Raw genomic sequence first — 17,784 nt, forward strand, 5'->3', positions numbered from 1 at the left:
TAAAGAGAATATATCGTTTAAAGAAGCGCGGAAACGTGTTTCATTCATTCATACCGCAGGCTATGTTGGTGCGGCGCGTAAGGGGGCAACGCCGCAGCTGACTCCGGCATCTGTCCGGCCCACAAAGAGTGTGGCCGAGGTTGTGCCACCAGCCCCCTCGGCGATAGCAGTCAGTGCTGCCTCGCCGTCACAGAAAGAGGGCCCATTGACCTCAGGGTTGGTAGGCACGAAAGTCTCATCTGCTCAGGTAAAGCCTTCACGACAAACGCGCCGCTCACAAGAGCGGACGTCCAGTGCCTCTCAAGAGGCAATGGACACTACTTCAAGCCAGACGGCGCAGCAAGCACCCAAGGACCGCCGCCAGTCTCAGGACTGCGGCAAGAAAGACAAACTCCGCATTACGGGGCCTAGGAAGGCCCTGTAATCTAAATCAATTTTCCTATAAACACACACACACACACACACACACATGCGCACACTATTAACAATGGAGGCACAAATATTACAATGGAACGTGAAGGGTCTCCTACATAACCTCGATGATGTCAAGGAACTCTTGCGTAAATATAATCCAAAGGTGCTGTGTGTACAAGAGACCCATTTAAAACTTACACAGACAGGCTTTCTACTACAATTTAACATTTTTCGCAAAGACCTTGACGATGCTTTCGCTTCGTCCGGTGGTGTCGCGATTATAGTTGATAAGCGTGTAGCATGTCAGGCCTTGGAACTCCAAACGCCTCTTGAGGCAGTTGCGGTTCCAGCCTTACTGTTAGGTAAACTCATTACAGTCTCTTCTGTGTACATACCACCCCGCTATCGACTCCAATGAACAGAATTTCTTCGTCTAATCGATGAGCTGCCTGAGCCCTACGTACTCGTTGGGGATTTGAACGCGCACCATACTCTCAGGGGAGACTCCCGATGCGATGTCAAAGGCCGCTTAATAGAAAATTTTCTTGTTTCTTCAGGTGCATGCATATTAAATAAAAAGGAGCCGACATTCTATAGCACAGCACATGGCACTTACTCTGCGATAGATTTAGCTATCTGCTCGGCTACACTTGTACCATGCCTAGAATGGGAAGTAGTCAAAAACCCATATGGGAGTGATCATTTTCCCATCTGCCTCAAAACTTCTGAACAAAATGAATTCCTACCACACCCCCCTCAATGGAAAGTTGCATCCGCAGATTAAAAAAAGTTTGAGGAAATCACCCAGATGCGGCGAAATGCTTTTAAAGATTTTAGTGTGAACGATGCTATTGCTTATTTTACCGCTTTTATAATTGACGATGCAATAGAGTGCATTCCACAAACGAAGGGGACTACAAAAAAGAGGCGCGTGCCGTGGTGGAATGAGCAATGCAAACATGCGCGTAAGGAGCAAAACAAAGCCTGGCGTTTACTACGTCAATCTCCAACGGCAGAAAACCTCATCAACTTTAAGCACGTGAAATCCGAAGGCAAACGAACACGTCGTATCGCTAAAAGAGAAAGTTGGGAAAAATACGTCACAAGCATAAATTCCTATACACAAGACGCAAAAGTCTGGAACAGGCTAACAAAATTAATTACTCGACAAACCTACAACATGCCTTTGGTTGATGACGAAGGCCACAGCCTTCAAGATCAGGCGAACACTTTGGGAGAACACTTCGAGCGAGTTTCTAGCTCTGCGAACTACTCGCAGTCATTCCAGCAACATAAGCAGATAGCTGAAAGTAAGGCACTCAACCGTAAGGCGGAAGTGAACCATACAATCATCCTTTTAGCATTGCTGAGTTCCGAGCTTCCTTGAACGGCTGCACGAAATCGGCACCAGGAGCCAACAGAGTCATGTACATAATGGTAAAACATCTTCACCCTGACACGCAGGTGGCTCTATTGTCTATTTTCAACACTATCTGGGAAACAGGAGACATTCCATTGGAATGGAAAGAGGCGATTGTAGTCCCTGTCTTGAAACAAGGTAAAGATCCGTCCTCTGTAGCAAGCTACCGGCCCATAGCACTCACAAGTTGTCTATGTAAACTCTTTGAAAGAACGATTAATGGCAGGCTCTTACACTTCCTTGAATCAAACAAGCTCCTTGACCCATATCAGTGTGGTTTTAGAGAAGGCCGATCGACTACAGACCACCTCGTTCGCATCGAAGCATATATTCGCGATGCTTTCATAGACAAACAGTTCTTTCTTTCTGTATTCTTAGACATGGAAAAGGCTTACGACACCACGTGGCGGTATCTAATTCTACGTGACTTATCAAAATTGAGCATCCGCGGAAAAATGCTTAATGTAATCGAAAACTATTTATCAAATCGCACATTCCGTGTCAGAATTGGCAATGTTCTCTCGAGACCATTTCTACAGGAAACTGGGGTACCGCAGGGTGGCGTGCTTAGCTGCACACTTTTTATCATAAAAATGAATTCCTTGCGCTCATCAATACCGCGTAGTATATTTTATTCAGTATATGTTGATGACGTTCAAATTGGATTTAAGTCATGTAATCTCGCTATCTGCGAGCGACAAGTACAGCTTTGTTCAGACAAGGTTTCTAAGTGGGCTGATGAAAATGGCTTTACGCTCAATGTCAGCAAGAGTACCTGTCTTCTTTTCACTCAAAAAAGAGGTCTCATAGCAAATCCTGAAGTTGAACTTCAGGGACAGCACATACCTGTGAGCACAGACAACAATTTTAAGGTGTTATTTTAGACACGAAATTAACCTTTATTTCACACCTGAAGTACCTCAGAAATAAATGCCTAAAAACAATGAACATTCTAAAAATTTTGTCGCACACAACGTGGGGTAGTGATAAGAAATGCATCATGAACCTTTACAAGAGCCTCATTCGAACACGCTTAGATTATGGGGCAATAGTTTATCATTCGGCTAGCCCTAGTGCATTGAAGATGCTGGATCCTGTCCATCACCAAGGTATCCGTCTGGCGACCGGTGCCTTCAGGACAAGTCCTGTGGAGAGTCTTTACGTTGAAGCTAATGAGTGGTCGCTTCATCTTGAGAGGTCGTACTCAGGTTTTATGTATTTTCTGAAGGTAAATGCAAACCGTGAACATCCCTATTACCCAAGTGTAAACAACATGACATCTGCAACTTTATTTAATAATCGACCGGCAGTTAGAGAATCCTTCTCACTGCGTGTACGGAAACTCAGTCAAGAAATGGATGTGCCACTTTTTGAAAATCCCCTTATGGCTCCTGTCATGCTATGTCCGCCGTGGCAACGGCTACTTCGTTCGTTGAAATAACGAAGAACGCTCCCCAGGTACACATTGAAATGTACTTTCTTGAGCTTCAGTCGAAGTACTCTGGCCAAGAATTTTACACAGATGCCTCAAAGTCGCATGCCTGCGTTTCATATGCAGCTGTCGGCCCATCATTTTCAGAATCTGACGTCCTGCACCCGGAAACAAGCATATTCACTGCTGAGGCATATGCTGTACTGACAGCTGTTAAACATATCAAGAAAATGAAATTGCAAAAGGTCATTATATTCACAGACTCCCTTAGTGTCGTAAAATCTCTAATGTCACTCCAGAAACGCAACAATCCTGTACTCAGTGAGCTATATTCGCCCCTGTGCACAGCATATACATCTAATCAGCACGTCATAGTATGTTGGCTACCTGGGCACAGAGGCATTAAGGGCAACATGCTTGCAGATGAAATTGCCACATCCATCGCAACGAAAGCTGGCAACTGTTCCGTAGGTATCCCTGCCTCAGACTTAAAGCCTTTTTCGCGCAAAAAACTTCGAAGGCATTGGCAACACAAGTGGGACACCGAAACCTCGAATAAACTCCATTTGATCGAGCCACAATTAGGAAATTTGCCACCGATAACGAAAATAAGGCGAATCGATGTCATTTTCTGCCGCCTCAGGATAGGTCATACGTATGGCACGCACTCTTATCTCTTGACCAGCAGCGAACCTCCCATATGCTGTAGATGTGGCCAGATACTAACCATCCTCCATGTCTTGCTGGAGTGTAGAGAAATGGAAACTGAAAGAAAAAAACACTTACCTCTAGCCTACCGACAGAACATTCCTTTTCATCCTGCGATGTTGCTTGGTGCTGAGCCATTTTTTCACAGAAAGTCAGAGTTTTTAACTTTCTGCAAGATGTTAATTCATTGCAAGTTATAGGCCGAAGAGATTCGTAGCACAACATCTTACTAGACGCTGCTGCTGCGATAGTCGCATTTTGTAGAGCACGTGCCTACAGGCCCTTGCATTTAAGGGCCTCTTGAGGCAATAGTGCTATTGGCATTTACATATTTTATTCCCTCGTTCCATCAGAACATACCTTTTAAATTCATAGTACACCTGAAAGGTCATTGTGACAATTTTAATATATATATATAATGTCGCGAAGCACTTTGAGCAGTAAGCGTTCGCGACTAGAACGTTGGAGCAGCGAGAGGTAGTGTAGCCGACCGAGCACCGAAACAAGGTTGTTCTTTCTCGTCGTCGTTGTCTCTCTCTTAGCCACAGCCCCACTGCTCCCTATTTTACAGTACAGTTATATATATATATATATATATATATATATATTGTTTTTAGGCCCCTATATACCCAGGTTCCATTGTTATAGCCAGCCACGACGCCATTGATTATTATTTGCATCACTGACTCCATTAAAACATTGCTTGGCGCTCTTTGGCCATGAATGGCCCTTGCGCCATAAAACCCCACATATCATCATCATCATCGTCGCGTATTTGCCGATCTTGCTGTCCTTGTTCGCGACCGCATGCTTTGTTCAACCCTAGCGCGGATTTCTCGCATTCAACATATATAGTGCTGACTAGAAGGTAGCCTCCTCTCGTTTGTGAAAAAGCTCAGATTTATTTTCTCGCAGTATTTTTTTTCTTCTAGGTGTCATCTTAGATTGCACTACTTGCAACATGACACGTGTTTTGGTTGCCGGCGACTCGATGGTGAAATACACGGACCAGTATTTCCCATCGCGTCGTAGTTCGTCAGTCAATGTTGCCACGCATGGAGGAGTAAGGATTGAACATTTGCGGTCAATGATTGCTGACAAGCTACCTGGTTTTGATGTTGTCATTGTGCACGTTGGCACTAACAACAATGTTGACAGCGTCAGCGTGTGCATGGACAAGTATCGCCAGCTCGGTCAGGGGATCATTGAAAGAAATCCCATGGTGCATGTAGCTTTTTCTGACATTCTACCTCGGGGGCAGGATCAGTACAGCTCATGGTTGCAGGACGTGAATGATAACTACATAAAGATTAACACTGCCCTGATTCAGTACTGCCACGAGTGTGGCTACACATTCCTGGGTGGTCTCGTGGACAACTGGCCCAGTTGCCTGAGCAGAAATGGTCCCACCCGAGCCGCTTTGGTAACAAGGTGCTGGCAGACTTCCTGTACCAGGGGGCCTGCACCCTGTCCATCCATCTGGAGAGAAGCCGCATCCAGCAGTCCTACAAGGAGACCCAGGCACTTTCATGGACCGGTTGGACTCTGCAGGACAGCATCCCTGCCATCTCCGAGGCTGACTTTCCCCCACTTGGTTTGCATATTTTCATTTCTTCTCAAGCAGCAAGTGGACCTTCCACAGCTCCAGATCCAGCACTGCTCCCTTGCAGAGGCACCAACCAGCCTACCAGAACCCTTAAACGGCTATTTGATTTGGCGTGAGCACAATTCAGCCTCTAGAGTATCAACCCCAGCATCTCATCGTTCTTGACGACACCAGCTGGCGTCGACAATCCGTCAGGAACGTGTTTCTTGTGATTGAAGCTTTAATGTGGGCAGGTTCACTTTGTATTATTCAATTTGAGAACCTGATCAATCTGCTTCTAAGTAGTAGCAAGTATTTCGCATATTCAACTGTGTTACAAAATTTGCTTGCCATCGGTCTGGTACTGCTTTAGCAACCAAAATCTGTACTGACGTTGCCCCATTACCTTCCCGTTGCCGCAAGTCTCTTGGCGTAGCCTGACCGCTACAGAGCACGTTCTCGGGTGGCGGATATAGAAAACTCTTTGTCATGAAACTGCGCTAAGCAGCTTCATGCAAGACAGGCACTTGTGCCCGCGGACCAACAGGCTAAGAAAATGCTAAACAGCAGCACTCAGGTTGTCACAGTGACATGTTCATCTCAGAGTGCAAGTTGCGGATTCTTTTTAATCCTTTGTACTTCACCTGCGTTTTCTTCCCTCTCTTGTACAGGTCCACTAGATGTACCAGCTGCATGCATTCACACTACCATCAAGTCATCAGGAGCGTCTGTACCTCTATCTAAATATTACACTATTGTCTGAGATGTAAAAGACTTGTATATTTTGCTGTAATGGTTCTGCTAATAAAAGACTGATTATACATATTTATTTTCTTGCAAAGCTGGCATTGTATGTGTAACGGGCCAGTGCAGCACATAATCTATAACTTTTTTTACGTTTTTTGCAGATGCATAGCAGTCGCCTGCTATGAAACCAACTTGCAATGCATAGTTCATACAAAACACAGAAGATTATTGTGCACCATCTTGAGTGTCTTGGCATTTTTATTTAGGAGTATTTTGTGTCAGCTATGCAGCACAACTTGACTTTCATGTTCAAGAACAAACTAGCCTACACACAAGTTTCTTTTTGCACTACGTTAAGCATGTGCCAATTGTCCTAGTCAAATCTTTTTAAATACTCCTCCTTGATCAGGTTCTTGTCACTGTCAAAACTGAGGCAAGGTATAGCTTTGTCTACAATTTTCATTGGATATGAACACAAATGAACAGAGACGACAGCATTAAAAAATTCATGCTAAAGGGCAGCACTCTATAACAACCCAACACTGAAGTCCATATTACACTATTTTGCAGTGAACTCGCTTGGAAAGCACAACACACATTTACTGTTCGATTGTCTTTCATCGTTGCATGGTTGATCAAGTATTGGGCCCCTGTACCTAGTCTGAGCATACTTTAAAGAATTGTAACACAATACGGTCATCCAGATCAAGTTCTTGCATGCACTATACATCCTTTTTTTTTCTAGAACATTTTCTAGGTATCCCATAGACATTTCGCTGAAAGACTTATGCATATTACATGGATGTTCAGCGAACGTCTAGAAAAGGGCATTTTGAATGTTACCTGAAAGCGGCCTCAATATTAATTCAAAGTTATTCCTATTTTGTTTGACTGAAAGAATACAGCACATTTTTATGGTGTATGACAGTGTAGCCCATCTAAATGTTTCTTTAATGTAGCAGAGAAATCTGTATGCTCATTAAAAGAGCTATATAAAGTTAGCCTGCTTCACTACATGAAATGGGTATGAAAAGGTGACATATCTGAGGGATAAAAATAATTCCAAGTTCACAATAATTGGTAAAACTTGGTGTAGAGCACTCACCTAAAGCACCTAAATAAGCCTTTCCATGCCTTGTTCACATACTGATTTCCACTACACTATAACACTGTTGAGCATGCAACAATGTTCAACTAAATAAGTAGCAATGTGAAAGCACATTTGTATTATTAAACATCTAGAGGAAAAGCTACAAATTAAATGTGATGTGGAGAAAACACGTAAACATGCACAACTTAAGCATTTTATGATTACGCTACTAGGAATTCATGGCTTTTTATTATTTCGTTGCAGGCTAAGCTAACCAATAAAAACTAAGACTTACACAGCATGCTTTGCCACATTGAAATTCATATCACCCTGTTGTTTGGATTCTTCAGGTCACGAGTAGCTGTTCTAGGTACTTTAATGCTTCCACCATAAAGTAAACCCTAATGGCTTGAAGTGCCTTTTCTCTGAACCAAGAAAGGAATGTAAATAATCATGTGAAAGTTACTACACACTTCTTTCTTTGGCATTTCAGAGTTGGTAGACCACACTAAACATACACATAGCGCAAAAATTTATTCGTTGACTACGCCACTAAACATCCTACCATGCTGCAGTGAAGCTATGCACTTAACCCACCCCCTTTCCCCCGTGCCTAACCGAATAGGTCATGTGCAGAGTGTCACAGAATTCTGTTTCGAGGATTCTTTGCATGTGCTAATGTTTCTCCAGCCATTGAGCGTAAGTAAATAATGAAAACTAGACTAAAACATAGCACTGTTCACTGTCTAAGTATGCAATAGGTTGTGATGATTGTGACACCTATATGCACGTGTAATCTTGCACATACTCATTTATCAAAGTGATGTTCCTATAACTTGTACGTCCCACAAACTTGTGATTTTATGCACACTGCGACACAATCGTACACACTCAACCCACCTCCAAAGTGGGTGAAGTACACCCATAAGGCTATAAAGCAGTGTGTGACTTGGTGGGATTGAATCCGTCTTCCAGCAAAGCGGCCCAATGTTTCAACCGTTAACCCATAATTGCACATATACTTCTCTTGTGCCAAAGTCACTCTTTGAAACATCTGGTGCGTGCAAAACGTGCCAGTTTCTCGCATTCTTCCCTCTTGACAGCTAGTACTTTGAGATGCTGTGTTAGACTGCACTGCCTTTGGGATCAGGCTACATTTTCTGCTAGATCCTTCAAAGTGGTTGAAGTTCACCTGTAATGCTATCACATTCAAAGTAATAAACTAACATTGTCCCAGTAAAATCTCAATAGTGGGTCCTTGCAGCTGTTTATATTATGCGTTAATGTGTCATGCTCATAATATGTCATACCACTGTTCCCCCTGTAAGTATGGCATGCTATCTCTTAATGTGTCAAGCACCTAAAAGTGACTCCACTATGTTCTTTAAGTCCAACCTTTCACTTGTGTGCCAATCATGTATGTCGGCATTATGAGCAGAGAAGTAATCAAGCTCACTCTACTGGCAAACCAAGCTCCTGCTCAAGCTTGGTGGAGCAAGGTTTTGTTAATTCATCAATGTATTAAAATCTCCTTCATCAAAACGTGTTCACACTAAATCAGGTGTCACACTTTCAGAATGGATGGCCGGGTGCGAAGTGGAAGAATGGTAGTAGAAGTCACAATACCACTTTGCTTGAGCAAAGTTTCAGTAGAGCTAAAACCGAGTTCAAGTATGCCTAGGGCATCAATTAATGCAGCTTTCACTGGGAAAGATATGACAGGGTGCTGATTGCAAGCCGAACAGCAAAATGAGCTGCTGCATCGTGTATGAAATGGTGCCACTGTGGGCAGCAGGAAGTGGCTTGATACAGAAGAAAATGGTTCAACGAACGATTACTCGGTTGCATGGTGATGGAGCAAAAACAGCGGCCGAGTGCACCCGCGTCTAGGGCGAGCTGCCTCGGTGTTCTCCGGTTACGGATACTAAGAGCTGAACACGTTGCACCATCTGGGGCGGTATGCCCCATACTACGGAAGAACTCGGCCACCAGCAAGAGCATGGAGTTTCCTACTAAACTGAGTACAGGGACTTCCCTTACACCACACATCGACACAAGTTTCAGTGCGAACACCCAACGCGCGTAAATTCGATGTTCGTTTGCGGTGGCGGCGCTGTGCACTCATTGTTTGGGAGCAGCAATAACTATTCGTTACTACATAATAAGTGCACATTTTCTCGGACGCAGTACCAAATCCTGTACTAGAAATGCTGTTTGCGAAACGCGCTACTTGTCCATCCAGACGCGGAACAGTTATAGCATTAAGCATTAAGAAGCATTAAGCAAGAAGCATTAAAAGCATTAAGAAGCAATTCTTACGATTGAAATTCACACAACGCGCATAAGAGACGCGAACTCACGAACACTACGACTCGCTAGCACATAAGAGGATTAATTGGATTGACTTGCAATGCTTGCCCGCATCTCTTTCGTACCTGAACAATGTGGGTGTTACCGCTGGTTTCAGCATTTCATTTGTTTATTACTACGCGCCGATTCTGCTAGAAGCGGTGTCAAGCGAAAGTTCTGCGAAATTGCTACCCGCTTTGCATATCCAATGCTCGGTCAGCTACGTACGATGCACCGCGCCAATGCACATCATACATTACGTACGTTCCCTCTAGGTCAGTCATTGCTCATGGCTCTTCAACGCACATGCCTGCTAAACGCTTTTCCTTTGGCAGAATCACACTCAAGTCTTATGTGAAGAGTAAACGCGAACGTACAGGCTCAATTTACAGAAGCATAGCAAAACATTCGGAAAAGCGCCGGCTAGCGCCGCCTATGGCTGATGACTGCCGTTGCACGCTTCACAGCATGACTACAATTCATGCTGTAAAGAGCGCTCATTCATTCAACAAAAGAAACCTGCACAGCACTATTATTGATCTGAAAAAACAGCCTATGTCTGTGAAGCTGTGAGCTCAGTATGGAGTTTCATTGCCTCTCCACACACAATTAAACGCTTTAGTGCATGAAATCCTATCAGACCATGCGATGTTATTAGAATTTATGAAGCTTCACACCCCTACACAAGCGTTGAGGTAAAGCCCTCGACAGACGCAAATACATCGTGGAATCGAACGAATGACTCCACAGTGCGCTTGTGCTTAAGGTGAATGTAGAAGATGAAGAAGAAGAATCCACTTTATTTCCAACACACTAGTTGGGGGCCTTGAGGCAAAAAGCTATCGTAGACAGCTTGACGGGACCTGGGGGCCTACAGAGAGCAGCAGGCAGTGGGTTTCAGAAATTCGAACAATTGAAAATACATACAGACATTATGAAGAAGAAATGAACTTGTTTGATACAGATGCAGCCTACAAGGTGGACACTATCACAGAATGCATAAACAGTGCAGGAAATGTAGCAGCCAGGGGAAAAGAGAAAAAGTTCATTGCTCCATCAGATAATCACGCACCTCCGATTTAAACGTGCCGAGTGGGGCACTGAAATTAATGTGATTTTTTAAGAGGTTGTATAGTGTTGGTATGCAGTAATCCAGCCTAGATTTACCGTAATTTGTACGTGTACGCGGCACTGGTATTAGCCTGTTACGTATGCTGTAGTCATACGGGGAATGTTCGGTATTGTGTGGGAGATATGTATTTTTATACATATAGAGAGATAGTTTATAGTCATATAACTTAGACGCTTTAAGCATACTATGTTTAATGAATAGGGGAACAGTGGGTAATAGGTTGGGGTGTTCATTAAAGTTCTCAAAGGTTCTTAATACCTTCTTTTGGAGCCGCTCCAGTTTGTTATAGTTGGTGGTTGTTGTAGTAGTGCCCCAAACTAAAGTGCAATATGAAAGACGTGTGTAAAAATTAGCATAATATATTGCATTCTTTAGTCTAATTGGAATTAATTCCCTCAGTCTGTAGAGGCAACCAACTGTTTTGCCTAATTCAATCGTGAGCTTAGTAACGTGCATGTTCCAAGACATTTTTTCTTCGAACCAAACCCCCAAAAACTTTTCAGATGCAACGCGTTGCAGGGGCATTCCTTGAAAGTTTAGGGTGAGTTCGAAATCGCTTTGTTTGTTGAGAGGTTTAAAAATAATATATTTAGTTTTTTTAATATTTAAGGTTAATCTGTTAGAGTTCAACCACTGTTCAAGGTTCATTAGGTAATTGTTTATTGTTGTGTTTAGGTGGGATAAAGTTGGTGCGGAAAAGAAAATATTAGTATCATCAGCATACATGACCAGTTTGGGAGAATTAGGCACATCACATAAGTCATTGATATAATGTACAAACAATAAGGGCCCTAGAATCGACCCCTGAGGCACTCCATGTTTTACCACAGTAGGCGGAGATGACAAGCCATCGACTTTCACACACTGTTTTTTATTGTAAAGATAGTTCTTTACGAGATCATATGGGCGACGCCACGTATGCCGTAGTCATGCAGTTTTGACAACAGAATATTATGATTTACACAATCAAATGCTTTTCTTAAATCAATGAACAATCCCACAGTAAAATGTCTGTTTTCTATTTTGCTAAGAATTTCATTCTTGATTACTAATAACGCCATTTCGGTAGATTTCCCTTTCTGGAAGCCGTATTGTGAATCATTCACAACGCGGTATTTGGTGAGAAAGTTTTTGAGCCGTGTATGAATGACATTCTCAAAAACTTTGGACAAGATGGGCAGAACAGATATTGGTCGGTAGTTGGCTATATCACTGACGGCTCCACCTTTGTGAACAAGGGTTATACGTGCCAGTTTAAGGTCAGAGGGAAATATACCAGTCTCCAACATTTGATTAATTATGAATGTCAGCGGCAAGGCTATAATAGACGCCACATGCTTAAGAGGGACAGCGCTCAGGCCATCCAACCCGGCGGCGACGTTGTTTTTAATTCTGGAAATGAAATTTGTGACTTCTTGTGCAGTAACCGGTGAAAGAATAATTGAATTAGCCAGTATTGTACGTGCAAACTGTGGCGTGTTAGTTCAATCACTATGGCTATTCGGAGACACATAGTCGCCAACGTTGGAAAAAAATTCGTTCATTTGTGTTAGGGCATCTTCATCTGTCTTGCCTTGAGCAAAAGCTGCAATATTAATTGAGCACTGAACCTTAGAGTTATTAGACAAATTATGGATTTCCAGCCATAATTTCCTTGGACTGTTGTATATTTTATCAAACAGGGACTGATAGAAGGAGATCTTAGCCTTTTTTAAATCAGCGTTTAATTTATTACGATATGATTTGAATTCTGTGAGCAAGGCAGCATCACGTGATTGAACGAATCTATGGTACATTTTGTTTTTGGCTTTTATTCTTTTATGCAAGCTGTTTGTAATCGAAGGCTTGCGTATTCTTTTGCTTCGTTTTGTGTTATGTATCAAAGGGAAATGCTTTTCATAGCAGGCTATGATTTCCTTCAGAAAGATACGGTACGCCTGATCGGGATCACTTTCGGCGTAAACATTGTGCCATGCTATCAGTTCAGTATCACAATAAAAATTCTTGAGCGAAGCGTAGTTAATGTCGCGATAACTTGGGTTGTTATTTTTGTGCTTTTTGGGAGCTACTGGTATAAACGTGAAAATCGGGAGATGATCACTGATATCAAGAGAAAAAACACCTGTTAAGTACTGGTCGCAAGGAAGGCTGGCGATACTGATATCAAGAAGTGTGGCGCTAGTTCCAGTAATACGCGTAGGTAACGTAATCCGATTTGCGCAGGCAAAAGTACGAAGGATGTTTTGAAGATGTTCACTGGATGCGTCACCACTGAGCATATTGATGTTCACATCGCCCATTACTAAAAAGGATGTGCGCATTGAGTGTAGACTAGGCCGCAACGTTTCCATGAACTCAAAGAATTCGGACTTAAGTCCTAATGGTGGCCTATAAACTGCTGCCACAACAACATTCGTAAGTCTACTAGACACTCTACATTGGCTGTAATACAAGTTAGTTCATCAACAACATCACAAGCAATACAATTTTTGATGTACAGAGATATACCTCCTCCACGGTTAGTGGACCGCGTAATTCCGTGATAATTGTATCCTGGTATATTTGGTGGGTTATCATTTGCAGAAAGACAGGATTCTGTGAGCAATATGGCATCAAATTTTATCGATAGGCTATCGAAAAACATGCATAAGCTGTTCATCTTATTTTTAATGCTACGAGCGTTTAAATGGAATGCACTGAAGTAAGTAGACGACACGTCACTGTTGAAGTTTTCAATGTCATAGTATCTACATTCTGCCATGGCAGCCATGACTATTAGGTTATACCCAAAAAACAAATTTTATATCAACGCCAACCTTAACGTTGCGTTTTATCCAGATCTCCTCGGCAGACAATCTTTAACATGTCTGATGATCATTTGCTGCCGCTCCACTCAAGACACTCAAGACTCAAAGCATGAAATTCAGTCATATCGTGCGACATAATTACAAACTTGTCGAACTTCACCGCACTGCCAAAGCATTGAGGCAAAGCCCTCGACAGACGCACATACATCGTGGAATCGAACGAATGACTCCACAGTGAGCTTGTGCTTAAGGTGAATGTAACTATTTGCTGCCGCTCAGCTCAAGATTCAGTCTCAAAGCGTGAAATTCGGTCATATCGTGCGACATAATTACAAACTTGTCGAACTTCACCACACTGCCAAAGCATTGAGGCAAAGCCCTCGACAGAGGCAAACACATCGTGGAATCGAACGAGTGACTCCACAGTGCGCTTGTGCTTAAGGTGAATGTGACCATTTGCTGCCGCTCAGCTCAAGATTCAGTCTCAAAGCGTGAAATTCGGTCATATCGTGCCACACAATGGCAAACTTGTCGAACTTCACCGCAGTGCCAAGCGTTGCGGTAAAACCCGCGGCAGAAGTAGGGCTGCGTGAAATGGCATGAACGCACAGGTGGCGCTTTTGCGCGTGATGTGAAGTGAAAACATTTTGTGCCACCCTGCACAAATTTGCCTCTCAGTGTGTCTTTTTCAGGTAGACCAGGTGATGTAGTTGCAACTCCGTCAAGCTTAACAAGACTACGCAAGCGTTGCCATAAATCTTGCAGCAGAAGTAGCTAAGGTATTAGTAAATTTAATTAATACATGGGAAACGCTGAGCGCCGACGGTGAATGCAAACATTCATTCTCTCATTGCACACATGTCTGTGCATAGCTGCTTGAAACGAAGGAAATGCTGTGCAGTGCAATATTAGTTATATCAACATTTACACACGTTGCTGCAAAACTTAAGGATTCTATGGCTTGTGTGCTTAGTCAAAATACAAAAATAGTGAATCAATAAAAAGTGTTTTTATTCATGAGATGAGCGAAAACATTCCATGCCTTTTTGCACACAAATCACAGCATGTATAAAGAAAACTGAAAATTTCAAGGAACTCCTGGTAGATATGTGCAACTTTAGATAATAGCATATATGCCAAGATAGCATCAGCTGTCAGAATTAAGGAGCATCTTTCAACTCCTTACAGTCAGTCACTCCCTTTGTGTAAAAGCACTGTGAGCTCTATCTGTTGCAGCCTTCTTAGCGCAGCGCTCCTATGTCACTTCGTCAGAGCCACTGTGGAGAAAAAAATAAGACATAGCCAATTTTATACCTGAGCTTGCTGCCAGCCATCTGGGGGCCCCCAATGCTTGACATGATGTCAAGCAAACTTGCCTTTTCAGCTGTCCCCTGCCTCCAAGCAATCATTTTGCTCCTTTCTTGCTTATAATATAAGTGGAGAAACTATGCACACAGTACGCAAACCACATTCGGCAATGATAAGTGAAATTGTTCGCATGCACTGAAACCTAAGCTTTTTATTGTTGTAGTTTTAATATTGAATAGGCATGCTTGGATAGTGAAAATTTCTCGTTGAATCGATAGCAATAGTCAAGAAAAATTACCTCTGAATATCAAATCAAATATTGAATATTCCCAATTTCTAAAATAATGAAATGAAAAACGCCGTGTAGTCTGTTAAGGAAAAAAAAAGACTTGCTGGCCTTTTTGGATGCGTGTAGTGCCATTAACAACTAGATGTCAAGTCAACTAGGAAGCTTGTAAATGAGAAGCAAAGGAAAGCAAAATCATATCTGGTGCACAATGACCATGGCACAAATAAAATAAAATAAACAGCATCTCCCAGACACATGTAGTAGAGTATAGTAGAGTATACAGCTCAGTGAAGGAGCTAAGGGCAATACTGCCGCCCTGCATATCATTTTGAAGGAATCCAAGTATATGGAGAGATTGACCAAACAATAAATTGCTTTGTCTAGTTAGACAGAGCAAATGGAAAGTCTTCCTAAGGCAGGACATGCTTACTCAACTATAGCATGTAAATGACCTCCTCCATATCTTTGTTTAGAAACTGGATCATCTGCGCAACAATCACAGTTATCCTGCACTATAACCATTCAACGATTTTCCATTTATATCAGTTTTCCTCCTTGTAGACTGCAAGAAGTGTTGTTGTCCCTTACAATATTCGAACAAAACAAATGCACCATTCGACAACTTAAAATAGTGAATTCTCGAATCGAATACGAATTGAATAGCAAATACTATTTGATTCATATTCGAAATTTTGAATATTTGCACACTCCTATTATGAAATTGTAAGATTGGCTTGTAATCGCAATATATGCGGCAAATTTTCTATTAAAAAATGTGGGTTAGCCCCTGCATGCATCTCATTTCACAGCCAGTCAGCCATCACTTAATTTCCTTGCGTTGCTGCTATTCACTCTGTCTTTTATACATTGCAACATTTGCATTGATAATACTTGCTACTGGACATATCAATTTTATGTGCAGCATGACGTATAATATCCTATATATTAACGAGGAATAGATGATACTAGAAATTATCAGTTATCATATATAATATGCAAGGCAGTTAACCGATAATCTATAAGAGTGCCAAAATCGGTGCTAGAGGAAAGGAGGGCAGTAATGTGCAGCAAAGGAATGGGAGGTGTAATTCAAGATAGCATAATTCACTGGCATAGAATGGAGTCAGCTAATGTAAGGCAAGAATATGACTGAATCTTTCAATCCTGCAGCAGACATAAATTGGTTAATTAAGTTAATGATGGCCATGTATGCACTTTGAAAAAACATGGGAGCTTGAATATAACAATTAAATGTACCTAGCAGCACAGATTGGATTCAGATTGTACTTAGGCACAGAGGATGGCCTGTCTCTCCTGCCAGATGGTGTCCTGCTTACCTCCCCTTACAGCCACTAGTTGTGGACGGCGGTGTCAACTGATACAACCAATGCATACAATAATGCAGAACATAATCTAGGTAATTTTTGAAACATGGAAGACTTTTGTCTACCAAAGCAGGTAACAAAAGTGGTACTCATATTTTTGAGTCTGAGAAGAATTAGTGTGCATGTAAATTGTTAATTACTTAAATTGAGGACGACGCAACGAGCTATGGAAAGAATAATGATAGGTGTAACATTAAGGGATAAGAAAAGAGCAGATTGGGTGAGGGAACAAACGCGCGTTAATGACATCTTAGTTGAAATCAAGAAAAAGAAATGGGCATGGGCAGGGCATGTAATGAGGAGGGAAGATCACCGATGGTCATTAAGGGTTACGGAATGGATTCCGAGGGAAGGGAAGCGTAGCAGGGGGCGACAGAAAGTTAGGTGGGCAGATGAGATTAGGAAGTTAGGAGAGTCAACATGGCCACAATTAGTACATGACCGGGGCAGTTGGAGAAGTATGGGAGAGGCCTTTGCCCTGCAGTGGGCGTAACCAGGCTGATGATGATGATGATGAAATTGTTTTCATATTGGATCTTAGCTGTACTTTAAACCACAGTGTGCCACATGGCTCTGTTCTGGCCCCCTTGCTGTTCATCATTTGTCCTGCATGGAGGCTACAAGACATCACAAGCATTGAGTTCGTGATCTATGCTGATGACATGACGATTTCCTCAACGTATGGGAATCTTGATATGCAATGTAAACAGCTGCAAAATGCTCTTCACATACTCACTGAATATGCAGAGACTGTTGTTCCCCAACTATATATAGGAAAGTCCTGCTGCATTCATGTTACTAACAATTAAGATAAGGGAAAGTAAGGTCAGTCTTCGAAACTGACTTTGAGCTAGGAATCAACCCGTCAGTCATGCTAAGAATGAATGAGCTACCTCTCCTTAGCCTTGGAATTCATCTTTCTGGTTCAGGCTCAAACTAGCCTAAGCCAGTCTTGAAGTCATCGACCTTGACTTTGGACTTAGTATACAGAATTCAACCAAGTGCTGGTAGAGCTCACACTGAGGTGACACACCAACTTGCAAATTTGTTAATTTGACCATGTGTGACCTATCAAGCACAGTTTTGTTGCCTGAGTGCTCAGCAGTGGGCTATACTAG

Source organism: Dermacentor andersoni, chromosome 9 (genome assembly GCF_023375885.2).
Source record: "Dermacentor andersoni chromosome 9, qqDerAnde1_hic_scaffold, whole genome shotgun sequence".
NCBI lineage: Eukaryota > Metazoa > Arthropoda > Arachnida > Ixodida > Ixodidae > Dermacentor > Dermacentor andersoni.